Here is a 12,500-nt window from a genome sequence, read left to right on the forward strand (position 1 = left end):
AAAATAAAATAAAATAAAATAAAATAAAATAAAATAAAATAAAATAAAATTCCTAGTAGAAAACAGAGGAAAAGCTTCATGACACTACTTTTTGCGATAATTTACCAGATTTAACACCAAAGCACAGGCAACAAAAGTACAATCGGATAAACTAACTACATCAAAATCAAAAACTCCTGCACACCAAAGGACACAAATCAAGAGCTTAAAGCCAACCTATGGAGCACAAGAAAAGATGTGCAAATCATATATCTGATAATAGGTTGGTATTAAGAATAAATAAGAACTCTAAAAGGGTATAGTTCCACAGTGCGTGGTCTGGGAGCGGGGAGGTCCCCATACCAAAAAACAATGCTCTGACAGCAGCTAGGTATCCTACAATTCTGATTCAGTTCTGACAATTCAACTCAAGCCTGATGTTATCTATTTGGAGGTCCCACAAGTTAAGGGCTCAGTCCTACACGACCCGCCCCCACTTTAGATGCTAATGGTAAGTCCAAGTTGTCACACCTAGGCTTCTGACGGACCAGCTATAGATTTGAAGTTCCAATGAACCCCGTCCTTGGGTCTGACTTGCTAGATTGGCTCAAAGAACTCAGAGAAACATTTTACCACCTAGATTACTGGTTCATCACGAGAGGAGGTGACTCTGGAACGCGTAGGGCAAGGCAAGAGGAAAGGGTGCAGAGTCCTCTCCACGTGGGTCACTCTCCACAAATTTCCTCTTGGTCACCAGCCCAGAAGCTCTCTGACCTCTCTCCTTTTGAGTTTTTATGGAGGCTCCATTATAGAGGCATTATCGATTAAATCACTGATCACTGCTGACTGAACTCCATCTCCAGCCCCTTTCCTCTCCCACAGGTCCAGGGATGGACTGAAAGTTCCAACCCTCCAATCACTTGGCTGTCTCCCCTGGCAACAAGCCCCCCATCTTTACAGGATTTCCAAAAGTCACCTCATTAGCATAAACTAGGTTGTGGTTGAGAGGTGACTGTTATGAAGAACAAGACACCCACTTCATCTTTATAGCTCCTGAGCAATTTCAGGAATTGAGGACAAGAGGTCAAATTATGATCAAAGATGCTCCCATTGTGGGGCGCCTGGGTGGCGCAGTCGGTTAAGCATCCGACTTTGGCTCAGGTCATGATCTCACGGTCTGAGTTCGAGCCCCACGTCGGGCTCTATACTGACAGCTCAGAGCCTGAAGCCTGCTTCAGATTCTGTGTCTCCCTGATACTACGCCCCTCCCCACTTGTGTTCTGTCTCTGTCTCTCAAAAATAAATAAATGTAAAAAAAAATTTTTTTTTTTAAAAGATGCTCCCATTGCTCTTATCGCTCAGGAAATTCCAAGGGTTTTAGAAGTTCTGCGCAAGAAACACAAATGAAGACCAAACAGATTTCTTATTACGAATCACAATATCACAAACTCCTACAGCTCAACAAAAACAGAACCCACAAATATTCTGATTAAATAATGGGCAAAGGACTTTGGAACCAACATTTCTCCACAGATGATATACAAATGGCCAACAAACTTATGAAATGATGTTCAGTATCACTGACCATTAGAGAAATGCAAATCTAAACTGCAATGAGATTATCACTCACACTCATTAGGATGGCTACTATCGAAGAAACAGAAAATACTAAGTGTTAGCGAAGATGGGGAAAAATGGGAATTCTTATGCAATGTTCATCAGCAAGTAAAATGTAGATGGAAAATATCAGGACAGTTACTTGAAAATTAAAAATTAAATTACCATACACTGTGAGCTGAATGTTTGTGCCCCCTAAAATTTCTACATTAAAATCTAATCCCCAAGGTGATACATTTGAAGGTGGTGGTTTTGGGAAGTAATGAAGTCATCAGGATGGAGCCCGCATAAATGGGATTAGTGCCATTACAAGAGGCCAGACAGCCAGCTCTTTCTCATATCATGTGAAGATACAAGCAGTCAGCAGCAGCTTGCGGTCAGGAAGGGGGTCATCACCAGAACCCAAGCATGCTGGCACCCTGATCTTTGACTTCCCATCTCCAGCACTGTGCAAAACAAATGGAACAACTGTTGTAAGCCACCCAGTTTTTGGTATTTTGTTACAAGAGCCTGAACAGACTAAGAAAGAAAATTGTCTTGATTGTGAGAAGTAGGGAGCTTCTGCAACAAATACCTAAAAATGGGGATGTGGCTGTGAACTGGGTCACGGGTAAAGGTGCATGCTGGAAGCTGAGAATGTCACGAAGGGAATTTTAAATGTGATTCTGGTATAGGCTCCAAGACAAAAAGAAGAGAGCTGAACACAGTTCTCTTGGCCGAACTGCATTCATGCTCTACTGTCTTGTGGAAAGTAGAATTTGCAAGCAATGCCATTGCTCTTCAGCTGAAATTTCTAAGCCAAGACGCTTGGTTCCTCCTGACTGCTAATGGTTAAACAAGACCAAAGAAATAACTTGAAGATAAAATTATCAAGCAAAAAGAGACTATAGAACTTCAAGATTTTGAAAATTCCCAGCCTAACCATTTTGCAAAAAAGGAGAAAGCATGTTTGGAAGAGAATAGGGTGTGGCCCAAAAGACCCCGAATAGCCAAAGGAATGTTGAACAAGAAAATCAAAGTGGGAGGCATCACAATCCCAGACTTTAGCCTCTACTACAAAGCTGTAATCATCAAGACAGCATGGTACTGGCACAAAAACAGACACATAGACCAATGGAATAGAATAGAGAACCCAGAATTGGACCCACAGATGTATGGCCAATTAATCTTTGACAAAGCAGGAAAGAGGATCCAATGGAAAAAAGTCTGTTTAGCAAATGGTGCTGGGAGAACTGGATGGCAAAATGCAGAAGAATGAAACTAGACCACTTTCTCACACCACACACAAAAATAAACTCAAAATGGATGAAAGACTTAAACGTGAGACAGGAAACCATCAAAAACCTTAGAGGAGAAAACAGGCAACAACCTTTTTGACATAAGCCGCAGCAATATCTTGCTCAACACATCTCCAAAGGCAAGGAAATTAAAAGCAAAAATGAACTATCGGGACCTCATGAAGATAAAAAGCTTCTGTACTGCAGAGGGAACAATCAACAAAACTAAAAGGCAACCAATGGAATGGGAAAAGATATTTGCAAATGACATATCGGATAAAGGGCCAGTATCCAAAATGTATAAAGAACTTACCAACTCAACACCTGAAAAACAAATAATCCACTGAAGAAATGGGCAGAAGACATGAACGGACACTTTTCCAAAGGAGACAACCAGATGGCCAACAGACAAATGAAAAGATGGTCAACATCACTCATCATCAGGGAAATACAAGTCAAACCACACTGAGATACCACCTTACACCACTCAAGAGTGGCTAAAATTAACAACTCAGGAAACAACAGGTGCTGGAGAGGATGTGGAGAAAGGGGATCCCTCTTGCACTGTTGGTGGGAATGCAAACTGGTGCAGCCACTCTGGAAAAAGTGTGTAGGTTCCTCAAAAAATTAAAACTAGAACTACCCACAAGCCAGCAATAGCACTACTAGGAATTTATCCAAAGGATACAGGAGTGCTGATTCGTAGGGGCACATGTATCCCAATGTTTATAGCAGTGCTTCCAACAAGATCCAAATTATGGAAAGAGCCTAAATGTCCATCATCTGATGAGTGGATAAAGAAGATGTGGTTTGATATATACAATGGAATACTACTTCGCAATGAGAAAGAAGGAAATCCTGCCATTTGCAGCAACGTGGATGGAACTGGAGGGTATTATGCTAAGTGAAATAAGTCAGAGAAAGACATATACCATATGTTTTCACTCATATGGGGAACTTGAGAAACTTAAGACCATGGGGGAAGGGAAGGGGAAAAAAATAGTTACAAACAGAGAGGAAGGGAGGCAAACCATAAGAGGCTCTTAAATAGAGAACAAACTGAGGGTTGATGGGGTGGGAGGGGAAAATGAGTGAGGGGCACTGAGGAGGGCACTTGTTGGGATGAGCACTGGGTGTTGTATGTAAGTGATGAATCATGGGAATCTACCCCCAAAACCAAGAGCACACTGTATACACTGTATGTTAGCCAACCTGACAATAAATTATATTAAAAAAAAAAAAAAGGAATAGGGTATGGCCAAGCTGTTTGAGAAGATCAGAATGAGTGTGTTTTGCAGGGTTTTTCAGATTCCACATGTACGTGAAATCTTATGAGGTATTTCTCAGTCTAATTTACTTCACTTGGCATAATACATTCTAGCCCCATCCACGTTGTTGTACATGGCACAATACCATCCTTTTTTATGGCCGTGTAACATTCCACTCTAAAATACCACATCTTCCTTATCCATTTGCGTATTAACGGATCCTTAGGTTGCTTCCCTGTCTTGGCCAGTAAATAATGCTGCAATAAACATAGGGGTGCATTCGTAATCTTTTCAAACTAGTGTTTTCATTTTCTTTGGGTAAATACCTAGTGGTAGAATTATTGGATCATACGGTATTTCTATTTTTAATATTTTGAGGAATCTCCATACTGCTTTCCAGAGTGGCTGTACCAATTTACACTGCCACCAACAGTGCACAAGGTTCCTTTTCCTCTACATTTTCATCAGCACTTGTTATTTCTCATCTTTGATTTTAGCCATTCTGACAAATTTAAGATGATAACTCATTGTGGTTTTGACTTGCAATTCCCTGATAATGAGTGGTGGTGACGATCTTTCCATGTGTCTGTTGGCCTTTGGGAAAATGCCTATTCATGTCTTCTGTCCCTTTTAAAAATAAACAAACAAAAAGCAGAATCAGATCTATAAATATAAGAACTGATGGTTGACAAGAGGAGGGGAGTAGAGAGGTGGGCAAAATGACTGAAGGGGAGTGGGAGATACAAATTTCCAGTTATGAAATAAATGTCATGAGAATAAAAGGCACAGCATAAGGAATACAGTCAATGATACTGTGATAACGTTGTATGGTGACAGATGGTAGCTACACTGGTGAGCACAACATAATGCACAAACTTGAATCGCTATGCTGTACACATGAAACTAATATAAAGTTGTGCGTCAACTATACTCATGTTTAAAAATTAAAAAAAAAAAAAAAAAGATTAGTGAGTGTCAACTATGGACCTTATCAGCTACTATAGCAGGAAAACTGCCGGTGTGAAGTGAAGGGAAAGAAAATGGAAAGGAATAAAGGAAGACAGCCAGACTTTACAAAACAGAACCATAAAGCTATTTCTCTGCAAATGTTCTCTATTCTTCAACACAAAGGAGGAGTGACCTCAAGGCACTTCAGAGATGATTGGGCCTGCCTCTTCACTTTCTTTTTCTTTTCTTTTTTTTTTTTTTTTAATTTTTTTTTTTTTTTTTTTTTTACATTTATGTATTTTTGAGAGACAGAACACAGTGGGGGAGGGGCAGAGAGAGAGGGAGACACAGAATCCCAGCCAGGCTCCAGGCTCCGAGCTGACAGCACAGAGCCCAGTGCGGGGATCAAACCCACAAACTGCGAGATCATGACCTGAGCCAAAGTTGGACACTAGCCCGACTGAGCCACCCAGGCGCCCCTGCCTCTTCACTTTCAACAGGCCAGATGACCTCCCCGCAAAACTGGGTTTTCAACCCCTGCTCAGTAGAACCTGGGGGGTTGTGCGGGACCCTGCCTGGTGGAGCTGGGTCTAGCAGTAGGACTGCTGTCCAACAGGCTTGGAGGGCAGAGCATGGAGGCAAAGAGGATTATTTTCAAGCCTTCAGATCTCATGGATCTTGCTAGGTTTTGGACTTGCCTGGGATCAACCTGTGCTTCTCCCCCATTTCTGCTTATTGAATGGTATTGTCTACCCTATGCCTGTCCCACCACTATATTCTGGAAGTACACAATTACTCCATTCCACAGGTTCACAGCTGGAGAGGATTTTTTGCCTCAAGTCTCACCCATATCTGATTTAGAGATGTTTAGATTAGGTTTTGGACTACAGACTTTAGAGCTGATGCTAGAACGAGTTGACTTGTAGGGGTGGTGGGATAGAACGCATGTATTTGGCATATGGGAAGTACATGAAACTTGGGGAGGGGGGTGAGAGCAGAATGTTGTAGATTAAACACTGGTGTTCCTCTAAAATTCATTATGTTGAAACCTTCCAAAATACAACGGTGGGCCTATGGGCAGTGATCAGTCCATGATGGTGGAGCCCTCATGAGTATCATCAGTGTCCTTACAAGAGAGATCACAGAGAGCTATCTCTCTCTGTTTCTGCTATGGGAGGGGACAGTGAGAAGTCACCCATCTGCAACCCATCAGAAGGTCTTCTTCAGAGCCTAACCATGCTGGCACCCTGATTTCAGACTTCTGGCCTCCAGAACTGTAAGAAATAAAATTTGTTAATAAGCCACCCATTCTATAGTACTTTGTTATAGGACACCAAACTAAGATACCATATAATCTAGCATTTCCACTTCTGGGTGTGTACACAAAAAAAGTGAAAGCAGGACCTCAAAGAGATGTTTGCATACCCATGTTCACAGAAGCATTATTCAAAACAGCCAAGAGGTAGGGGCGCCTGGGTGGCTCAGTGGGTTAAGTGTCCAACTCTTGATTTTGGCTCAGGTCATGATCTCACAGTTTGCGAGATTGAGCCCTTGCATTGAGCTCTGTGCTGACAGTTTGCTTAGTATTCTCTCTCTCCCTCTCTCTCTGTCCCTCCCTGCTCTGTCTCTCAAAATAAATACACTTAAAAAAAAAAAAACAGCCAAGGGCACCTGGTTGACTCAGTTGGTTGAACGTCTGACTCTTGATTTTGGCTCAGGTCATGACCTCACAGTTCATGAGATCAAGCCCCACGTTGGGCTCCGTGCTATCAACACAGAACCTGCTTGGGATTCTCTCTCTCCCTCTCACTGCCCCTCCCCTGCTCTGTCTCTCAAAATAAATAAACAAACATAAAAAAAATAATAACCAAGAGGTAGAAGCAACTCAAATGTCTACTGATTGAGGAGCGCACAAATAAAATGTGGTATATACACATAATGAAATATTATTCAGCCTTAAAAAGACACTTGGGACGCCTGAGTGGCTCAGTCGGTTAAGGGTCCGACTTTGGCTCAGGTCATGAGCTCATGGTTCATGGGTTCAAGCCCCACGTCAGGCTCTGTGCTAACAGCTCAGAGCCTGGAGCCTGTTTCAGATTCTCTTTCTCCCTCTTTCTCTGTCCCTCCTCCACTTATGTGAAGTATCTAAAATAGTCCAATTCACAAAAACAGAAAGTAAAATGGTGTTCACCAGGCTGTGGGTAGAGAAGAAAATAAGTGGAAAACAAGTGAATTTAAATACTCGTGGTAATCAACTGAATCTACATTCAAACAAGAAAAATATAGCATATTTTAACTCTAGTAAGCTCAAATGATGGAAAATATTATGAAAGTTATCTGAAACAATAGAGAGAGACATGAGGTCAGGTGCCCCTCCTGTAGGTATTACTAAATGCCAAGCTGTTATTATGAACCCATGAAAGTTAATGTGCACTTATCCAAAATTAGTAAATCAGACTTCATAAATATGACCAGGAGAACAAAAGTAAGCTTACGGAGACCAGAGGAAATAAGCGAATGGCCCACTGCGGGAAGGACCTGTGACACAGGACACCATAAGCAGCAGCAGGTTCACGCAGAAACAACTTCTCCTCCCTGGAGGAGGTCCACGGGCAGAGAGGAGGTGGGCAACATACACAGCAAATGAGAGCCAGAGAACAACAGGAAAGCACGAGACGGTGGGACACCAGGGACCAGGTGCACCTTCTATGAAGTTCAGATGGAAACCCAAAATAGTGTTCGTGTGTTCACTCATGAATGCAATTTACAGAAATTTAGAAATTTTGCAGAAAATATAAGTGTCATAAGCAACAATGGAAGAGAAGTCAATAAAGTATAAGAAATGTGCTAAGTTTTCTGTAAAACACAATGATATTTACGTATCAATTCAATATACTGATATGAACAGGATGAATCTAGACAGGGAGAGTAATTTTTAGAACACAGCAGTTACAACAAGAAATTAAGTTAGTGAAATTTATACAAACTCAACAAGTTATGCACAAAAAACTGAAAACATACTATAAAAAAAGCAATAAATCTTACATGACAAATTAATGGTATTTCTGGGATTTGTACAGTACAAATATAAAATATACATGTTTTTAAGATATCTAAAATTCCCAATTTAATAAATTTAATTCACAAAAGTGTAACTTGATATTAGGTACTAGGTCAGGTGAGGACAAGTAGAAAAAATAATTCAGACTATCTTTTCAACATATTCCAGGGTTTGTGCTGGATTTAGGGAACCTGTTACTGAGCCATACCCTGAAAACTAAAGACGGAAATAGTGTAAAATATTTAAAACAATATCTGCTCCCTAATTCAACACTCCCACTTACAAATATAAAACAAAGAACACTACTGGTAGCATCAGAGATTCACAATTGATGATTAAATAATAAAAATCAAGTCCTTGAGTGCTTGGGTGGCTCAGTTGGTTAAGCATCCAACTCTTGATTTTGGCTTCAGCCTTGATCTCACAGTTCGTGAGTTCAAGCCCCATGTCGGGCTCTGTGCTTTCAGCAAGGAGCTGCTTGGGATATTCTCTCCCCCTCTCTCTCTTCCCTTCTCTCTCTCTCTCTCTCTCTCTCAAAATAAATAACTTAAAAAAAAATCAAGTTCCTTTACAAAGCATAGAAATGGACAAGATGAAAGGAAAAAGTGGCTTAAAGGAAACGTATTATGGTGAACCTCATTAAAGTCATCGCTCAGCTTCAGCAACTCCCTCATTAAGATGCTGCATAATTATACCTGTTGAGGTAGAATGAACAACGGCCCACAGAGGGGATGGCAAAGGCAACATGAACAACAGTCCAGTCAATAGCCTCAGACATATGAGAATGTGAACGTGGACAACATTGCCCCAGGACAGATTCCTGTTTTGTTTATTGTGGCTCAAAGGGATGAATTAGCATCTAATGGACAACGTTGTCACAGAGCCCTTGAGAGATAACGTGACACACCTCAAAAACCGAAAGAAAACTGGAATCATTGGTCCAGTCAGGATCTCGTGATACTTTCCATCTCAGTATCCAGGGCATATGCTGACCAGTCTAACCAGTAGCTTCAAGAGGTGCTTCTGTAGGAAGCAGACTATTATTAGAACACGGAAGTCAAAGTGTTCTTGGTCAAGAATTTTCTGTACCAAGTAAACCCACTCCACAGAAGACTCCACCAGAAGCAGTCCATAACCTAAAAGTGGACTATCACAGCAAAAAAAAAAAAAAAAAAAAAAAAAAAAAAGGACGAAATTTCTGACTCTAGGGATGTGTCTTCCAAAAGCAAATTTCAGAGGCAAAATCATGCAGACGTAAGAAAAATGAAATCGTTGCCTAACTAGGTAGAGAGGTGGAAGAGAGAGAAAATACAAGATGTCAGGGCCAGGTGATGTAGGATCTTGACACGGGACTGTGCCCTCCACCCACAGACACCAAGCTAAAAGCTGAAATGCGCTCCCATGTAGGACAGGGGATCAAAAAGACCTTTCTGCCAACTGTCTTCACACATCTGAGTAAAAAATCTCGTAAGATCCAGCCCACCTCCCCATTTCATGTGCCCCTGAAGTGTGGCAGAAGCAGAATGGAAGCTATGGCTAAGGAACCTGAACAGGCAGTCAGGGCTCAAGACGGTGCCATGCAGCTTCCAGGGAGCCCGATGAAAGGAAGGCAAGAGCAGCCAGTGTCTTCCCTTCTGATCAGGTCTCCCAGGGACAGCCAATGGGTGTGGAACCAGGACAGGTGCAAGAGTCAGGACTCCGGAGGCCTCAGCTCTGAGCCACGTGGACGAAGACCCGAGCATCTGATGGCATCAAGCCCAGAAGGAGAGATCCCCTTTGAAACGGCCCTCCCATTCCCTGCAAAGTCAAGGACCAAAGCAATCACTGCACCAGGTCACTGTGTGTGGATCACAGATCGCGACGTTTGTGTTCATCTCTGCAGGAGCTGCAGCACCGCTGGAGGGTGAAAGGGTCAACCTCACACATCTGAAGACCGAGTGATAAGCGAGGGAGGAGAAAAATGTCCTCCAAGTGTTCATAAGAAAAAAGCCTTTGTTTTCCCATAGAACTCTCCCACTGCAGAGAGTTTCTCAAACACCATTTTTTTTAGTTTATTTATTTATCTTGAGAGAGGTAGAGCACATGAGTGGCAGAGGGGCAGAGAGAGGGAGAGAGAATCCCAAGTGGGCTCGGATGTGGGGCTCAAACTCACAAAACTCTGAGATCACAACCTGAGCCGAAACCAAGAGTCAGATGCTTAACCGACTGAGCCACCCAGGCGCCCCTCTCAAACACTATTAATGTGCGGCCTCCTCTCTGCCCTTCTTTCCCTTGCTTCAAAAAGGACATTATATTCAGGTCAAACACACATAGTCCTGCTTATAAGAAGAAAGGAACGTGAACGTGATGTGCTATGGCTTTTCCAGAATCCTCGATTTTTGTTCAGCTGAGGAGAGAGGACATCACAGATGGATCTGGAAAGATCATTTCACAAACTCCTCCACTGCCTGCCTCCTTCTTTTTTTTTTTTTTTTTTTTTTTAATTTTTTTTTTCAACGTTTTTTATTTTTATTTTTGGGACAGAGAGAGACAGAGCATGAACCGGGGAGGGGCAGAGAGAGAGGGAGACACAGAATCGGAAACAGGCTCCAGGCTCCGAGCCATCAGCCCAGAGCCTGACGCGGGGCTCGAACTCACGGACCGCGAGATCGTGACCTGGCTGAAGTCGGACGCTTAACCGACTGCGCCACCCAGGCGCCCCTGCCTGCCTCCTTCTGAGAGCACAGGCAACAGGATCGCAGAGATACAGCTCTCTTCCCAAACTACTGAATCCAAAGCGCAGGGGAAGAAAATAGGGAATTGGCTATTTAAAATTTTTTTTGAACGTTTGTTTATTATTATTGAGAGACAGACAGAGACAGAGCATGAGCATGGGAGGGGCAGAGAGATGAGGAAACACATAATCTGAAGCAGGCTCCAGGCTCTGAGCTGTCAGCAGAGCCTGATGTGGAGCTCGAACTCACAAACCACAAGATCATGACCTGAGCCGAAGTCACGCTTAACCGACTGAGCCACCCAGGTGCCCCGGAAACTGGCTATTTTAGAAGTCTGCCATTTGGTTTTATGCATTCTTAAACTCCAGAACAACTCCTGATGTATCATCTGAAAAAAGAGGAAAGTAAAAGTCCAACTGCCACATAATGAGGCTTTTCAATTCTGAGGCAACAGGGCTTCAAACTCAGACAAGTAAGGCAGGGGCTCCCAGGAGGCAAACTAAGGAAAAATGCAAAGATACCCAAGGGCAGATCCCCACTTCTGAACAGACATTGTCCTCACCCAGGGAGACCAGGTTCCTGTAGTTCTTCAGCATCACGTCCCTGTACAAGGCCCTCTGAGCGGGGTCCAGGCACACCCATTCCTCCTGAGAGAATTCTATGGCCACATCCTTGAAGGTCAATCGTCCCTGAAATGAAAACACACTTCACCAAGAGGCCATGGGGTAAGTTCTTCACACAAAATGAGAAAAGAGAGGTGCATAAGTATCAATTTGGTTAAAGTGAGTGTCCAACAGACCCATGTTAAGGTCTTTTAGGCAACTTACATGCCTCTAACTTTAAGTTCTTATGCATTCCCATAAGAGATTATAATACCCTCCAAGTAAGTATGGATTTTTCATTTTTGTGGATAATACATGAGGAATACACCTAAAAAACCCCAATACTACACTGTCTATACACAGTATTAGATACTATGTTCTACACACGGAGTGATACTATCTAGATGAGCTACGGGACGAGTGCTATCTGCAGAGATGACAACATTCACAGTGGCTTGAAAGAAAAGTTAGAATTTAAAAACAGTGATGAGGGGGCACCTGGGTGGCTCAGTTGGTTAAGTGTCTGACTCTTGGTTTCAGCTCAGGTTGTGAGTTCAAGCCCCACATCGGGCTGTGTGTGACAGCCCAGACCCTGGAGCCTGCTTTGGATTCTGTGTCTTCCTCTCCCTCTGCCCCTCTCCCCCTTGTGCTTTCTCTTTCTTTCTTTCTCTCTCTCTCTCTCTCTCTCTCTCTCTCAAAAATAAACATTAAAAAATTTTTTTAATTAAAAATTAAAATGAAATCAATAAAACTTGTGATGAGGATAGCAATGGCAATGACTTTAAAGCTTCTGACCCTTCCTACATGCTAGGTATTACTCTAAAGGCTTCACATGTACCAAGCTGGTATCAGCAGAACAGCTCACTGGGGGAAGATGTGCTCCCATCCTATGGAGGGGAAGACTCATACTGGTCAGAGGCACTCTAGGAAACTCTCCTCTGGTCAAAGAGCTAAGAATTACACAGCGAGCACACGAGCTCAGGTAGTCAGGTTTTAGAACTGAAACTCAAGAATTAAGTAGTTCAGTAACGGAG

The 12,500-nt window shown here is 42.6% G+C and overlaps 1 pseudogene; it reads right to left on the reverse strand.

Annotated features, from left to right (window-relative positions):
• LOC125915631 (zinc finger protein 160-like) overlaps positions 1-12,500 on the reverse strand; it is a 34,966-nt pseudogene that overhangs the window by 13,271 nt on the left and 9,195 nt on the right.

This window comes from Panthera uncia (assembly GCF_023721935.1).
Source record: "Panthera uncia isolate 11264 chromosome E2 unlocalized genomic scaffold, Puncia_PCG_1.0 HiC_scaffold_19, whole genome shotgun sequence".
NCBI lineage: Eukaryota > Metazoa > Chordata > Mammalia > Carnivora > Felidae > Panthera > Panthera uncia.